The sequence below is a fragment of the Protomyctophum parallelum genome (assembly GCF_964188405.1).
Source record: "Protomyctophum parallelum genome assembly, chromosome: 12".
Lineage (NCBI taxonomy): Eukaryota > Metazoa > Chordata > Actinopteri > Myctophiformes > Myctophidae > Protomyctophum > Protomyctophum parallelum.
This window is the reverse complement of record NC_139712.1, coordinates 1,895,321-1,908,086: the sequence shown is the minus strand read 5'-3', so window position 1 is coordinate 1,908,086 and position 12,766 is coordinate 1,895,321.

Sequence of the window (12,766 nt, the reverse complement as noted above, 5' to 3'; positions counted from 1 at the left end):
AGGGTTCTAATTATCAGCAATTAACTGTAGTAGAGTTAGTAAAATGGGAATATCTTTCACTAACAGATACCTGCAATGTGGTGACAAATGGAGCAACAGCCACTACAGACCGTGAGCACATATATATATGGTTTATTTGTTTAAGTGTAATAAGTATGTGTCAGTTTGTGAGGTGTTAACTGGTACCTGGGACAGAAGGAGCAACTGTGACTGCAGGAGCAGCAGCAGTTGTGTGACTGTGAGCGGGCACCGCAGAAGTTTCTGCAATTCTAAGAAATGACACACACGTATGCCATGATAAGCTCTCTGCTGCAATTATAACTGTTAAAACAATCAGTGAAATGCAAAGGAATGCTTAAAGTCAAATGTATTCGTACCCAACTCCACAAAAGTTTGCATGCCACACAATGTCCTGTGTTGGAAATGCGTCCCCACAAATAGGACAGATCTCCTGAAAAGAGAAATTAGCATGCATTTATTTCATGATGTTTACAATTCACAACGGAGACATCGCAGGTAGCAAGTAAAAAAGGAAATTACTTCAATTGGAGCCTCATCCACAACAGCAAACTCATCACCATCATCCACGACATTGATGACTTCATCCTCACTTGGTGGTGGCACATCACCGATCTTTGAATAGAGTGAGACAAATTTAATTTGAATCCAAATGGCATAGGACACCATACAAGGCAGCAACCTGCACATCAGAAGCAATTAGGGGTTAAGAGTCTTGCTCAAGGACACTTGCAATTCCCATCTGGCCGCTCTAACCCAGAGTCACTGCCACCTTGGCCTACAGCCACAAGAAATTTGGCACACAGCATTTGTCGAGTAGCCCCGGACACAGACTAAGAGTCGACTCTGCCACTACACTGCTTCTTCCGTAAAGAAGCAAACATACATAATCAACTAACCTGTATTCCGTTAGTGAATAGTTTGAACGTTACTTACCTCTTCAACAAGACATTTCTTGACATGGAGGGTCAGGAACTGCAACGGCATAGACTGCCCACATGTCCTGCAGCTGGCCTTTGGCATCCTCACAAACTCCGGTGAGTCATGGGGAAGTGGGCTGCAATTATGGATGTGAATTATCAATTAACCGGTTAGTTAAGTGACGTTAGAAATCTGAGAATCTTAATTTCAATCAATGTCTGAACAAGGTAATAAAGTCCTTAACAAATATTTATTTGACCATTTGAGATACAGTGGCATGTTTGGATAAAGAAAATATGAAATATGCACTCTCAGTGTCTTGTCTGTCACTTCACATGCAAGAGCAGTTTATGTGGCTACCAAGGTGGTGTTAAATTGAAGAATTTCTTAACGGAAATTAATCGATTAACTATCAACATCCCTACCTGCAATCCAGTTCATCCTGAATTGGGACAATGTAGAGGGTGTGTCGGCCATTGTTGGTCACATTCTTCAGAAAACTGCCAGTATAGCCCACATCCTCTCCAATCACCTGGACAAGCTTCCTCTGCCCATGACCACCTAAATACAAAAAATAAATATCACTGGTATTTATTTTGAGAAATGTATAAAACATTTGGTAGCAGGCATAGAACTACCATCATTAAATTATTTCAAATAATTGACACTTAAAGCACCTTTGTATTACAGAAGAAACACTGATATAACTACAGACTGAATTAATCGTAACATAAGTTACGATTGGTTGTAAGAAATAAATGCATTCATATATTCAATGCAGTACAAGTCCAGTAGGATTACCTGTCGCCTTGTGGCAAAGCCATGCTCCATTCAGCTGGGCCAATTTGGAGAACTGAAACTCCAGTAGAGCAACAATCTAAAACAGGTTTAACATTAAAAACAGTGTTTAGGGTCATCCACAGTTCCACACAGAATGACAACTAGAAATATAACTCAATGATCAGAGCAGCAACAATGAAAACACGCCATGTAAAGGTTGATAGATTTTGATTACTGCACATCATGGTTACCTCATCGTGGGTCGCATCCTCCGTTAATGTCACAGTTCTTTTCCCCAACCCTGACTCCAGGAGCTTAATTTCCTCCGAAGGATTTGGAGTGCGTTCAGCAGGGCCAGGGAGCATGAAAAACTGGAGCCTCAACTGTCTTTTAACCACTGCAGGAGCCATCTTGGAAAGCGCAGCACCTGGGCGCTTCTTAGCTCGGACACCTCCCTGCCTCAAATATGCAAAAGAACTGTACACAGGGAAAGCAGTGTAATCAATATTATATATTAAATATATTACAGCTATAATTATTTGCAGTAATATGTGGGGCAGGCAGCAAATACCTTTGCAGTGACTGACCAACAGTTGGCAGTGTTGGTGCAGTGTGCCTACTGCTTCCATAGGTGACGGTGGTGGCAGTCACAGCTGGGGCAGAGGGGCCGGGCCGGCCGGCACTGGCGGTCACAGCGGGTGCAGTGTGCCTACTGGGGCTGACATATGGTGGGGGGCCAGGTTGTCCTCGTCCCCTTCCAGAGTAGTAGCGCAGGAAATCCATGTCATTTAGTTCCTCCTGCAAGAACAATTGTTGATGAGCATCTAACATGAATAGAACACAACAATGTCTGTTCCATAGCTCTAATTTTTATTTTATAGAATACATTGAATGAATGTTGAACATTGAATGACTAACAGTTTGCACAAAAAAAAGCACAGATACAGATATAAAAAAGTATCCTTCTGTGTGTGCGCGCACGCAATGAATGGGGTCTGAAACCAGAAAATGGCCGCCACTACCATGCTAGTGAAGACAACCATCAGCTGTGATTACAGACCATGATGAATACAAAGGCTTTGAAACGAGCAGCTAATGTTTTGTCAAAGTTTATCCAATCTAGTGTCTGTAGTGAAATTACTGTAAATGTAAAACCCATTTATCGCATAGAGGCTTTACACCGAAACTGGTGACTTGTGAATTCTGTGACCCTCCTTGGCTGAGAACCGTCGCAGAGTTAAGTAAACTAATATAGTTAAATTTCGAAGACAGGCACCGAGTAAATAGCTTTAGTTATTGGTTGGTGTACACAATATGGACATTGGTATTCACTAGTTCAGTTTGTTTGGAGACAATGTGCAGGCATGCTGCAGCAATGTGTTGTGTTATGCTCTAGTTTGCATTATACAGCGGGTATATACACTATATAGACTGAACGCATACATAAAAAAGTGATAAGAACATGATATTGCTCACCTCTGTCCTCCCAGCCATGTTGTTGTTTGATAATAACTGAAGCAGGAACGCGGCGGTAAACTGCTAACAATAATAACAAACAAGCTGGCAAGCTGCAATGAAGAAGACGCGCCGAATCATCCCGCCGAATTATTGAGTTCCCCGCGCAGTTCTTCCGCGCATGCCAAATTTATGACGCGCGTGTGGCTGCCATTGGCTGAGCAGTCTGTCAATCAGTCATTGGCCGAATGGTCCCACCTCTATTTACATGATGTCACATCCTCTGCCGGCGAAGCGGGGCATTGAAGAAGAAGAAGAAGAAGAAGAAGAAGAAGCTAGGCTACTACGTTTGTTTATTAACGTGTTTCTTTTCTATGGAGCTTTCCAGACGAAAACAACATTTATTTTCAAAAGGGTACGGTTGAGACTAATATTACGGCTTTGCGATGATCTTGTCTTGCTAATGTTATCGGTCTTTGTAATATTATTATTATGAAAATGTTAGCTAGCGCAATGCTAAGAATGCTAACGATCCCCTTTGTGTGTATTTACTATTTAGCCACCACACACTAGACTCTTGCTCTTACTAAAGCTCTTATTGTAATGCATTTCAGTATATAGGCATGATTAATTTCGGGTCATTCTTCTTTTTTCACAGTCCCTTTGATATCATTTTCTGATGATTTGATGTAAAAAAGTGTAATGCTTTATCAGTGTCGTCCACAGTAAGTATTTTTATTGAGTTGTGCTTTCATGTGAAATGTACCTATTCTGCAAACTGTTAATAAATCAATCAATCATTGTCCATGTGCTGCAAAGGATGTTCAAACTCTACTAATTTGACCAATCTATTGAATACTAAAGTGGGCAATAGCAGGCCACATCTATTGTTGTGTTAACAATGTTCATTATTTAATCTGCCATGGCCAGTGGTCGTTATATATCACCTGAATAGGCTTATCTTAAGACTTAGATCAAATAAATTATAGATTTTTTACTGATCTGTTAAATGCAGTATGTCAAGCTGGCATGCAGCTCCTCATATTGGACGTATTATATTTTTCCCACACATATATTATTCATTCTTGCTATATGTGCCACTGTTTCTGATCAACATTGTAACAGCCTTAGCCTTTTATTTATAAGGCATACATTTTACCACTACTAGGCTATAAAGCAGTAGTTCCCAAAGTGGGGTCCTTCAGGGGGTCCCCAGCTAAATGACAGTTGGTAACCAAATAGAGTAACGGTTCCATTTGTACACTCAAGACAAGAGTTAAATTGAATTTGATTTTACAATATACTTTAGGGGTTCCTGGCTGGTCATTTAATAGGGGACCATAGCCTAATTCAGTTCAAACTGTAATAATGGTTAAATCACTGCTAGGTGTAAAAATCTCTATCTTTTCAAATGAGGGTCCACATTGACAAGCAAGTTTGGCAACCAATGCTATACAGTGTTTAGCATGGAACATAAATAATTCATTCAGGTCTACATATATGCAGCTTATAATGTGACAGTGGTCAGATGGTTTACTTCTCTGCATGCTTTGGGAATTAAAAGTTTTGGCATTGTGACTGTGTACAGACCCTGCATTCTGACAAACTTGTCTTTACTGTATATAGAAAAGCTTTTAATTTGCAGGTGTGACGGACTATATGTGAAATTGTGATCGTTTCTGTGTGGTAATAAACAATTTGCAACATATTGCTACTTATTTGACCAAAATGTGTAAAGGGAAAAAAGCATTTTTTTTTAAAGTTGAAGTTTGTTAAGGACAAGTTACTCAGGACAAGGTTGAGTTGAACATTTAACAGACAGTAAAAACATTTGTGTAATAAAGAAAGTAATGTGACTGAAAGACACTGCTAAATCGGACTGCTGCACATCGACCTTCACCTGCTCAAGTTCCAGGACCAAAAGACCTCGAGGCAGTGTCCAGTTCAAGGAAGAAGAACAGCCATACACGTCATTAATCATCTATACAGATTTTACAATCAAATTCACTAAAGCAAAGTATATAGCACACCTGGTTTTCAAAATGTTTTGTTATTAAAGTAAACTTTTTAGTTAAGGACCAATAATGACATTGAAATGAAATCCAATAGCCTATTCCCTGGAATCTGCAAGTAAATATGTGCCCATTGTATCTTATTTCAAAGGGATTCACCTCTTAAAACATGTAATTTGGTTATGCTAGTGTACCCACCGACTTTGATCCATTTGAACACTGAATGGATTTATTGAACACTATTAAACAGCACGAGGTGCAGTCACTTTCTTTTTTTTTTAAATATATTTTCCATAAAGAAAGGTGCAGTCATAATAGGCTAAAATGATGCAGTCACATTTGATTAAAAAATCCTTGGGATTTCTGCCCATTGTGGTCCACCAGTGATTAGTTTGGATCCCATGCTTTTATCAAAGGATTTTATTTAAATATTTTTACATTTTTATCGTTTATAAGAATAAATAAAAAGACCAGTGAACGTACACAATAAGCAGCATTAACATGGTGTATTGGTTGCTAGCAATAGCATACTTAATTTAAGGCAATGTCCAAATAGTAAAGTATAAAAAACGGATAACATTATCAAGAATGAAAGATAGTAAAACAGTATTAATGTTAAATGTAACGTTCGAAATCAAACTATGTTGGCTTGTCACAGTCTGGAGAAATGCACTGCCTTTCTCCTTCAACGCAAACCAGGAAATCAAAACGGACATAACTCCGCCCCCTTCTGGTCTTCAGATACAAAGCAGAAAGTTACAGATACGGGTAGGACAGGAAAACAGGGAAGGAGAGTGCCAAAAGTCACGTGTTGACCGAAATGCTGTGACAGATCTGAACCTCTGAAACCAGACCAGGAAATCAAACCGGACAGAACTCCTCCCCCTTCTCCTTCAGATACAAAGCAGAAAGTTACAGATACGAGTATAGGACAGACAAAAACAGAGGGAAGAACAGTGCCAAAAGTCACGTGTTGACCGAAATGCTGTGACAGATCTGAACCTCTGAAACACTGTGGGTGAAACACTGAAAAATATTTGTTTCAGAGATTTGAAAGGCCATTTTGGCCTATAAAAACGTATTTTAAAGATTCAGAAAGTGTTTCAGTGATTCAAATATTTATTTCAGGCTTTTGGAGCCTTTAGTTTAAGTTAGGAGTTTACAATGGAAAACAAAGGGAAAACAGTGCCAAAAGGTAAATTCTGAAGCTGTGCATGTGACAAACTTGATACTCTGAAAATGCCTGGGCGAAACCCTGTAACATATTTTTTCAGAGATTCAAAACAAATTTTCAGCCTTTCAAAAATACTTTCAGAGATTCAGAACGGATTTTTTGTGTTGCAAAACTATTTTCAGAGATTCAGAACTTGAATTTTAAGTTTGGACTTTACAAGGTTTCAAACGTGGAAACAAAGGGAAAACAGTGCCAAAAAGTAAATTCTGAAGCTGTCCATGTGACAAACTTGATACTCTGAAAATGTCTGGGCGAAACCCTGTAACATATTTTTTCAGAGATTCAAAACGAATTTTCAGCCTTTCAAAAATACTTTCAGAGATTCGGAACGGATTTTTAGTGTTGCAAAACTATTTTCAGAGATTCAGAACTTGAATTTTAAGTTTGGACTTTACAAGATTTCAAACGTGGAAACAAAGGGAAAACAGTGCCAAAAAGTAAATTCTGAAGCTGTGCATGTGACAAACTTGATACTCTGAAAATGCCTGGGCGAAACCCTGTAACATATTTTTTCAGAGATTCAAAACAAATTTTCAGCCTTTCAAAAATACTTTCAGAGATTCGGAACGGATTTTTAGTGTTGCAAAACTATTTTCAGAGATTCGGAACGGATTTTTAGTGTTGCAAAACTATTTTCAGAGATTCAGAACTTGATTTCAGATTCAAAGTATTTGGCACTGATTTGATTCCATAACTGAGAGCAGTTTCTTTACTGTCAGCGTTTCAGTGCAGAGTTTGCTGTTGAAATTACACAGCTGAGTGATGCTGTTTAAAGTTTCACTCAGTTTAGAAAGACTTTGCTGCTGATGGAGGTTGGTTGTGTGTGTGTGTGTGTGTGTGTGTGTGTGTGTGTGTGTGTGTGTGTGTGTGTGTGTGTGTGTGTGTGTGTGTGTGTGTGTGTGTGTGTGTGTGTGTGTGTGTGTGTGTGTGTCGGGGTCTTCAGGGGGCACAGCTGCCTCCCGTTCCCCCCCCCCCCAATACCCCTCGCGTCATGTAGAAACAGGTGCGGACGAGACCCCCGCCCTCAGTTTGCTGTAGCACGCCAGCGCTTCTGTATACAGCCCCACACACACGCACACACACACACACACACACACGTACACACACACACACACACACACACACGTACACACACAAAACGGCACAGGTTAATCTCCAAAGAGCTGCCCCCCCCCCCCTCAGTAACATCTCAGTCCGCAGGGGGCTGAAGGGAAGGGGAGGGGGCCGTCCTGCAGGGTAAGTGCAGGCCGTCAGAGGGTCAGGCTGTATGTGACCGTGATAAACCAAGCCTGTTGTTGACCCTGTTGTTTTTGGCCGGGGGGTGACGTGGTCGTCATTGCTGCAGGGTCATCCCGGTGTGTGTGTGTTAGGGCATTAACGACTTGAGATTTTTCCCAGTCGACTTGTCGGACAGTAAAGTATCGATTTATCGATTTATCGTTTCTGGCGGCGGGGGGGGGGGGGGGGGGGGGCGGACGCGGACGCGCGGGGGGGGGGGGGGGGGGGATTTAACAGGGGCGGGTGGAGCTGCCCATAGAGTTATGGAGCTGCCGCGCGCTCAAATACGGAGCATGTCAAACATAGCACTGCGCATTCAGTGGCCTCTCCAATACGACACAGTCACAGTGCATGTATCATCTATATCAGAGGTTCCCAAACACCGGTGCCGGTCCGCGGGACACGTGGCACTGGTACGCAAGAGGGGAATTCTAAGTTTTGCGTCGTTTAAAAATGTCCAATCTTTGTATCTTTAGCAGCAGCAGCTGTAGGCTATTTTGTGACGATCACGTTAATGAAACCAAACGCTACACGCGGTTCCGGTACAGGATTATTATTTCATGTGAATCATGTCAAAATGAAAAGATGATGTTATCCAGGTAAAGTAGTGGTATTGGCACACAGCGCAGCAGCAGCACCGAGAACACAATAAGAGATATAACATTATTATTCTCCTCCTCCTCCTCCACAACTCGATAACGTTCTCATTTGTTACTCATTTTCTGAGCCATGCAAATAAACAACAACCCGCACTGACCGGAGACGGAGAGGTTCATGTGCGCTGCGCGTAAAGCTTAGCCAGAAACAGACAGTCATTGCGTCAGCATGAATGTAGCCTCGGGAACCCAGACGTTATATTTCCAGCACGGAGGTGAGGGGGATATCGTTTGGGGGTAACGTTTGCGTGCTTCTATCTGTTACTTCTCTGACACAGCGCTGCAGTTCAAACAGACTTCAGCCAGTCTCAATAGTGGGACACCGCGCGCTGAGAGCCACATAGCCTACACAGCTGCATTTGGTTTTTAATTAAGGGCGCGTTCTGAATGCAATGAAAAAAGGGGAGAAAAAAAAAAAAAAAAAAGCTCAACTTTCGACTCGCGCTGCTGCCAGTCGACTCGTGACTCGTTTATCGATAAATCGATAAATCGATTTTTTGATGAATGCCCTAGTGTGTGTGAGTGTGTGTGCGTGCGCGTGTGCGTGTGCGTGTGCGTGTGCGTGTGTGTGTGTGTGTGTGTGAGTGTGTGTGCGTGCGTGTGCGTGTGCGTGTGCGTGTGCGTGTGTGTGTGTGCGTGTGAGTCAAACATCACAATGCAACACAGATTACTTTTATATAATAATAATAATATACAATGGCATTGCAAGACTAAACAATGAAAAAAAAGAACAGAAAAAAATATATTAATTAAGTAATTAAGTAATTTTGCAATAGTACTACCATGGGTCAAACGAGTTAACACTGTCCTTTGCGTTGTTGACACGTTGAAATCAGGGAAAAACTAGAAAAAGTGCCCTTCTGGGCACAGGTCTCCACCAGGATAGGAATGTAGGACATTGCAGCTTGCCTTCATCTGGTGGTTGGATAAAAGGGCAACAAAAGTAAATCAGGATGGAGTCTGAGAAATCTGAAAGATCGGTTTCGTTGAATGGCTCTAGAGAGACAGTGTACCAATTTGCGTGATGTTTGGTCAAAATCTGTAGGTGTACTGTGCAAAAACGTGTTTTGCACAAAGCGGCCTCCTGGTGGCGCTATAACAGGCCGTTCTGGAAAGTTTGGGGCAGAGGTTCATCGTTGGCATCCAGGGAGTGTGTGTGCAAAATTTGGCATCGACCGGGTTAACGGTGGCCGAGATTAGCTGCTCACGGACACACACACACACACACACACACACACACACACACACACGGACGGACGGACGGAGTGCAAAACATACTCTCCCCCCATGCCTTCGGCCTGGTGGAGACAACAAAGCCTTAAAGTGTTGAACTATTGCAGCCTTTCTCTGTAGTTTTGGCACTAGAGCAGCGACACTTAGCGCCTTCATCCACTTCCTGTGATCTACAGCGCCAGAGAGAGGCTCCTCGTCAACATCCAACCTCTCAGGGCGAGAGCTGTGATGATTGACTGGCTGGCCCTGGATCAGCCGTCTGGGCTGCCACGGTATACTGGGGAAATGTTTTACCCCGTTTAGATTAACCCATTCTGACCTGAGATCAGATTCTAAAAAATGTCAGTCGTTCTTCGATTTTAAAAAAAATAGCAGACCTACAAGCTCGTATCGCGCCACTCGGTGGCGCGATATGAGCTTGTAGATCTGCTATTTTTCAATAGCTAAAGCACGACATGATGTTAACACCAAAATGGGTTCCCGATCAGAATGGATTAATAACCAGGCTCTGATATACTGTAGGAATGCTGACACCTTCTGTAGAACGGTGTTGTTTTTTTGGCAGCAAATTTTCTATTTGAGTTTTTAGTCATTTATTTTAGTCTCTTGGAATAATAGTTTTCATTTAGTTTTAGTCACATTTTAGTCACCCGGAATGTTTTTTTTGGTGTTATAGTTTTAGTCGACTAAATATCGACTAAATCTACAGTTGATTTAGTCGACTAAAATGATTTTTTTTTGGTGGGGCTTGATGTTGTCGCGCAATGGCTTGTAGATCTGCTATTTTCAGCATGCAACCAAGTGTAAAATTACTTATATTATACTGGATCTCTTGTCCACTAGCCCCTTCCTAACACATAGGGCCTGATTCTTCAAAAACGAAATGCGCCAGAGTGTAACGGTGGCGGAAACGGATATCGTATTTATCCGTCCGATCATCCTACGTTGAGAGGACGTGTTATTCAGGGAAGCTGGTGTAATCACTTCATTTGTGCGGATCGCCGAGTGTATCCTTTCCGCATTTTTCCCAAGCGATTCGCCTGGTGTCGCCTGGTTAGTTGGAACATCCACGCCCATTCTACACCATATAAGGGCAACAGGAAATCTCGAAATACGTCATCATAGCCTGCACAGAGGATTTCAATTCTATACAACAGCGCGATGAGCTTGTAGAGTAGTTAATTTTGACAGGACGAATGCACTGCAGGGTTATAAAAAAAGAAAGGCGCCCTGCAAAAGTAAAGAGATATCCGATACTTTTTTTTAATCAGAGCTGCATTGATTCATTCGGGGAATAGATTAATATCATCTCACTGTCAGCTGTCTGAATGCATATAGTGGAGAATGGATTTGTTCTGAGCATGGACATGTAGGCATAGCTATTTAGAATTTCAACCATATACAGCGGGTAGCCTATATCCTCTTTGTCAGATGTAAGTGCATGGTTCATTTCATGATGTCCTCATATTAAAATGATTCGCGGGAGTCGGGACACTTGGCAAACTTGATTGATCTCATGATGAGATCAATGTAGTAGCCTACAGCCTACACAGCTACAACGTTGCCCATATTATAATGAATTACGGTGAGCTGGCTTAAAACTGACTGGCCAAATTGCACGCGCTGATGCCATAATGTGGATTTATAGGGCTAATTAGCCCTCGTGACTGCTGTCTGTCTGTCAGACCGGCATGTCTGTGAACCAGAATGTCAGTCGGGCCGGGCCGTGTTCTGTCCTGGCCGGGCTCACCGCGCCGTTATATTAATTTTCCAATGTAAATTTCACCCAGATTGGACTCGGTTCAGCGGCAGCATGCTGCTGTCCGCCACACACACACACACACACACACACACACACACACACACACACACACACACACACACACACACACACACACACACACACACACACACACACACACACACACACACACACACACCGACAGTCAAGAGAACTGACTCACTAAACAATACAGTCACTAACACACACTAAACAACGTTAGATTCGTACAGTGCAAAATGCAGATAAGTGTAGGCCTATGTTCTTATTATAATTGTGAGTTTGTTTTTTAACATGCGCGAGAGCCGATCTACAAGCTCACAACGCTTGCACTGCGAGTAGCCTAGAGAAGGCTGTCAAGTGAGCAGCGCAATCGCGCATGGCATGCTATATAAATATCCTAATAAATAAATAAAAAGGTGTCGGGGCTTGCAGGGGCAGTTTCCTTATGGGACTCTATAGGCTAACTTGCCTCTAGAATGCATATGCATTTAGGCATACAAGTGCACTCGGCTTTTATATATATATATATATTATATATATATATATCGTTTTTTTATGTGCTGATCGACCAATATGTTGGGGACACATGCCTACATATTTTATCTGAGATTTGGGGACTATTTATTGATTCAGCATGAAGACTAAAGCCTTCTGAATAAATCTATATATGCAAGTGTATGCTTCCGCAAATTTCTCCGCCACCTAAAGAGGTGGCGGAGGATTTAGCGGAGTTGCCGATCAACCAAAGTCAGCGTCAAGTTCACGGCCATTTCCATGAATTCCAAATTAATGTGGGAAATCCACGTAAATGCCTTTCCGCTAGCGTCACGTCAATATATAAGCGGAAGCGCGTTGAAGAATCAGGCCCATAGTGTTTTATTTGTTGACAAAATCGACAGTATATTTAATCATAGTTTTAGTCACCATGGCTTTAGTTTTTGTGTTTTTTTGCCATTGAAAAAAGGTAGTCGACGAATATTTTTCATCTTAGTTTTTTAGTCGGCAAAATCAACACTGACTTTGCAGACTCTAAACCCCTAAGGCTCTGATCCTAAACGTAAACTTTCTTTTTTTTTGTTATCAAATGTTTTTTATTTTAAGACAAAAATCACAATAATACACGTTAACAACATGAATGACTTAAAGAAAACAAAACACATATAAAACAACACATAACAGCAAAAGCAAGGAACACAAAAACAAACAATTGCTATTTTTGCCCTGTGGCGCCATCATCGCTCAACAAAGTGTAAAATCGGGCTTATACATACTTAACCTCGACAAAGTTCAACAAATGTTTTCAGCAAAAAGATATTAATAGGAGAACTTTGGATTTCTATCATCCAATCATTCATTGCCACTTTACTAATTTGCCTTGACTGAAAGGCTGTGCCTA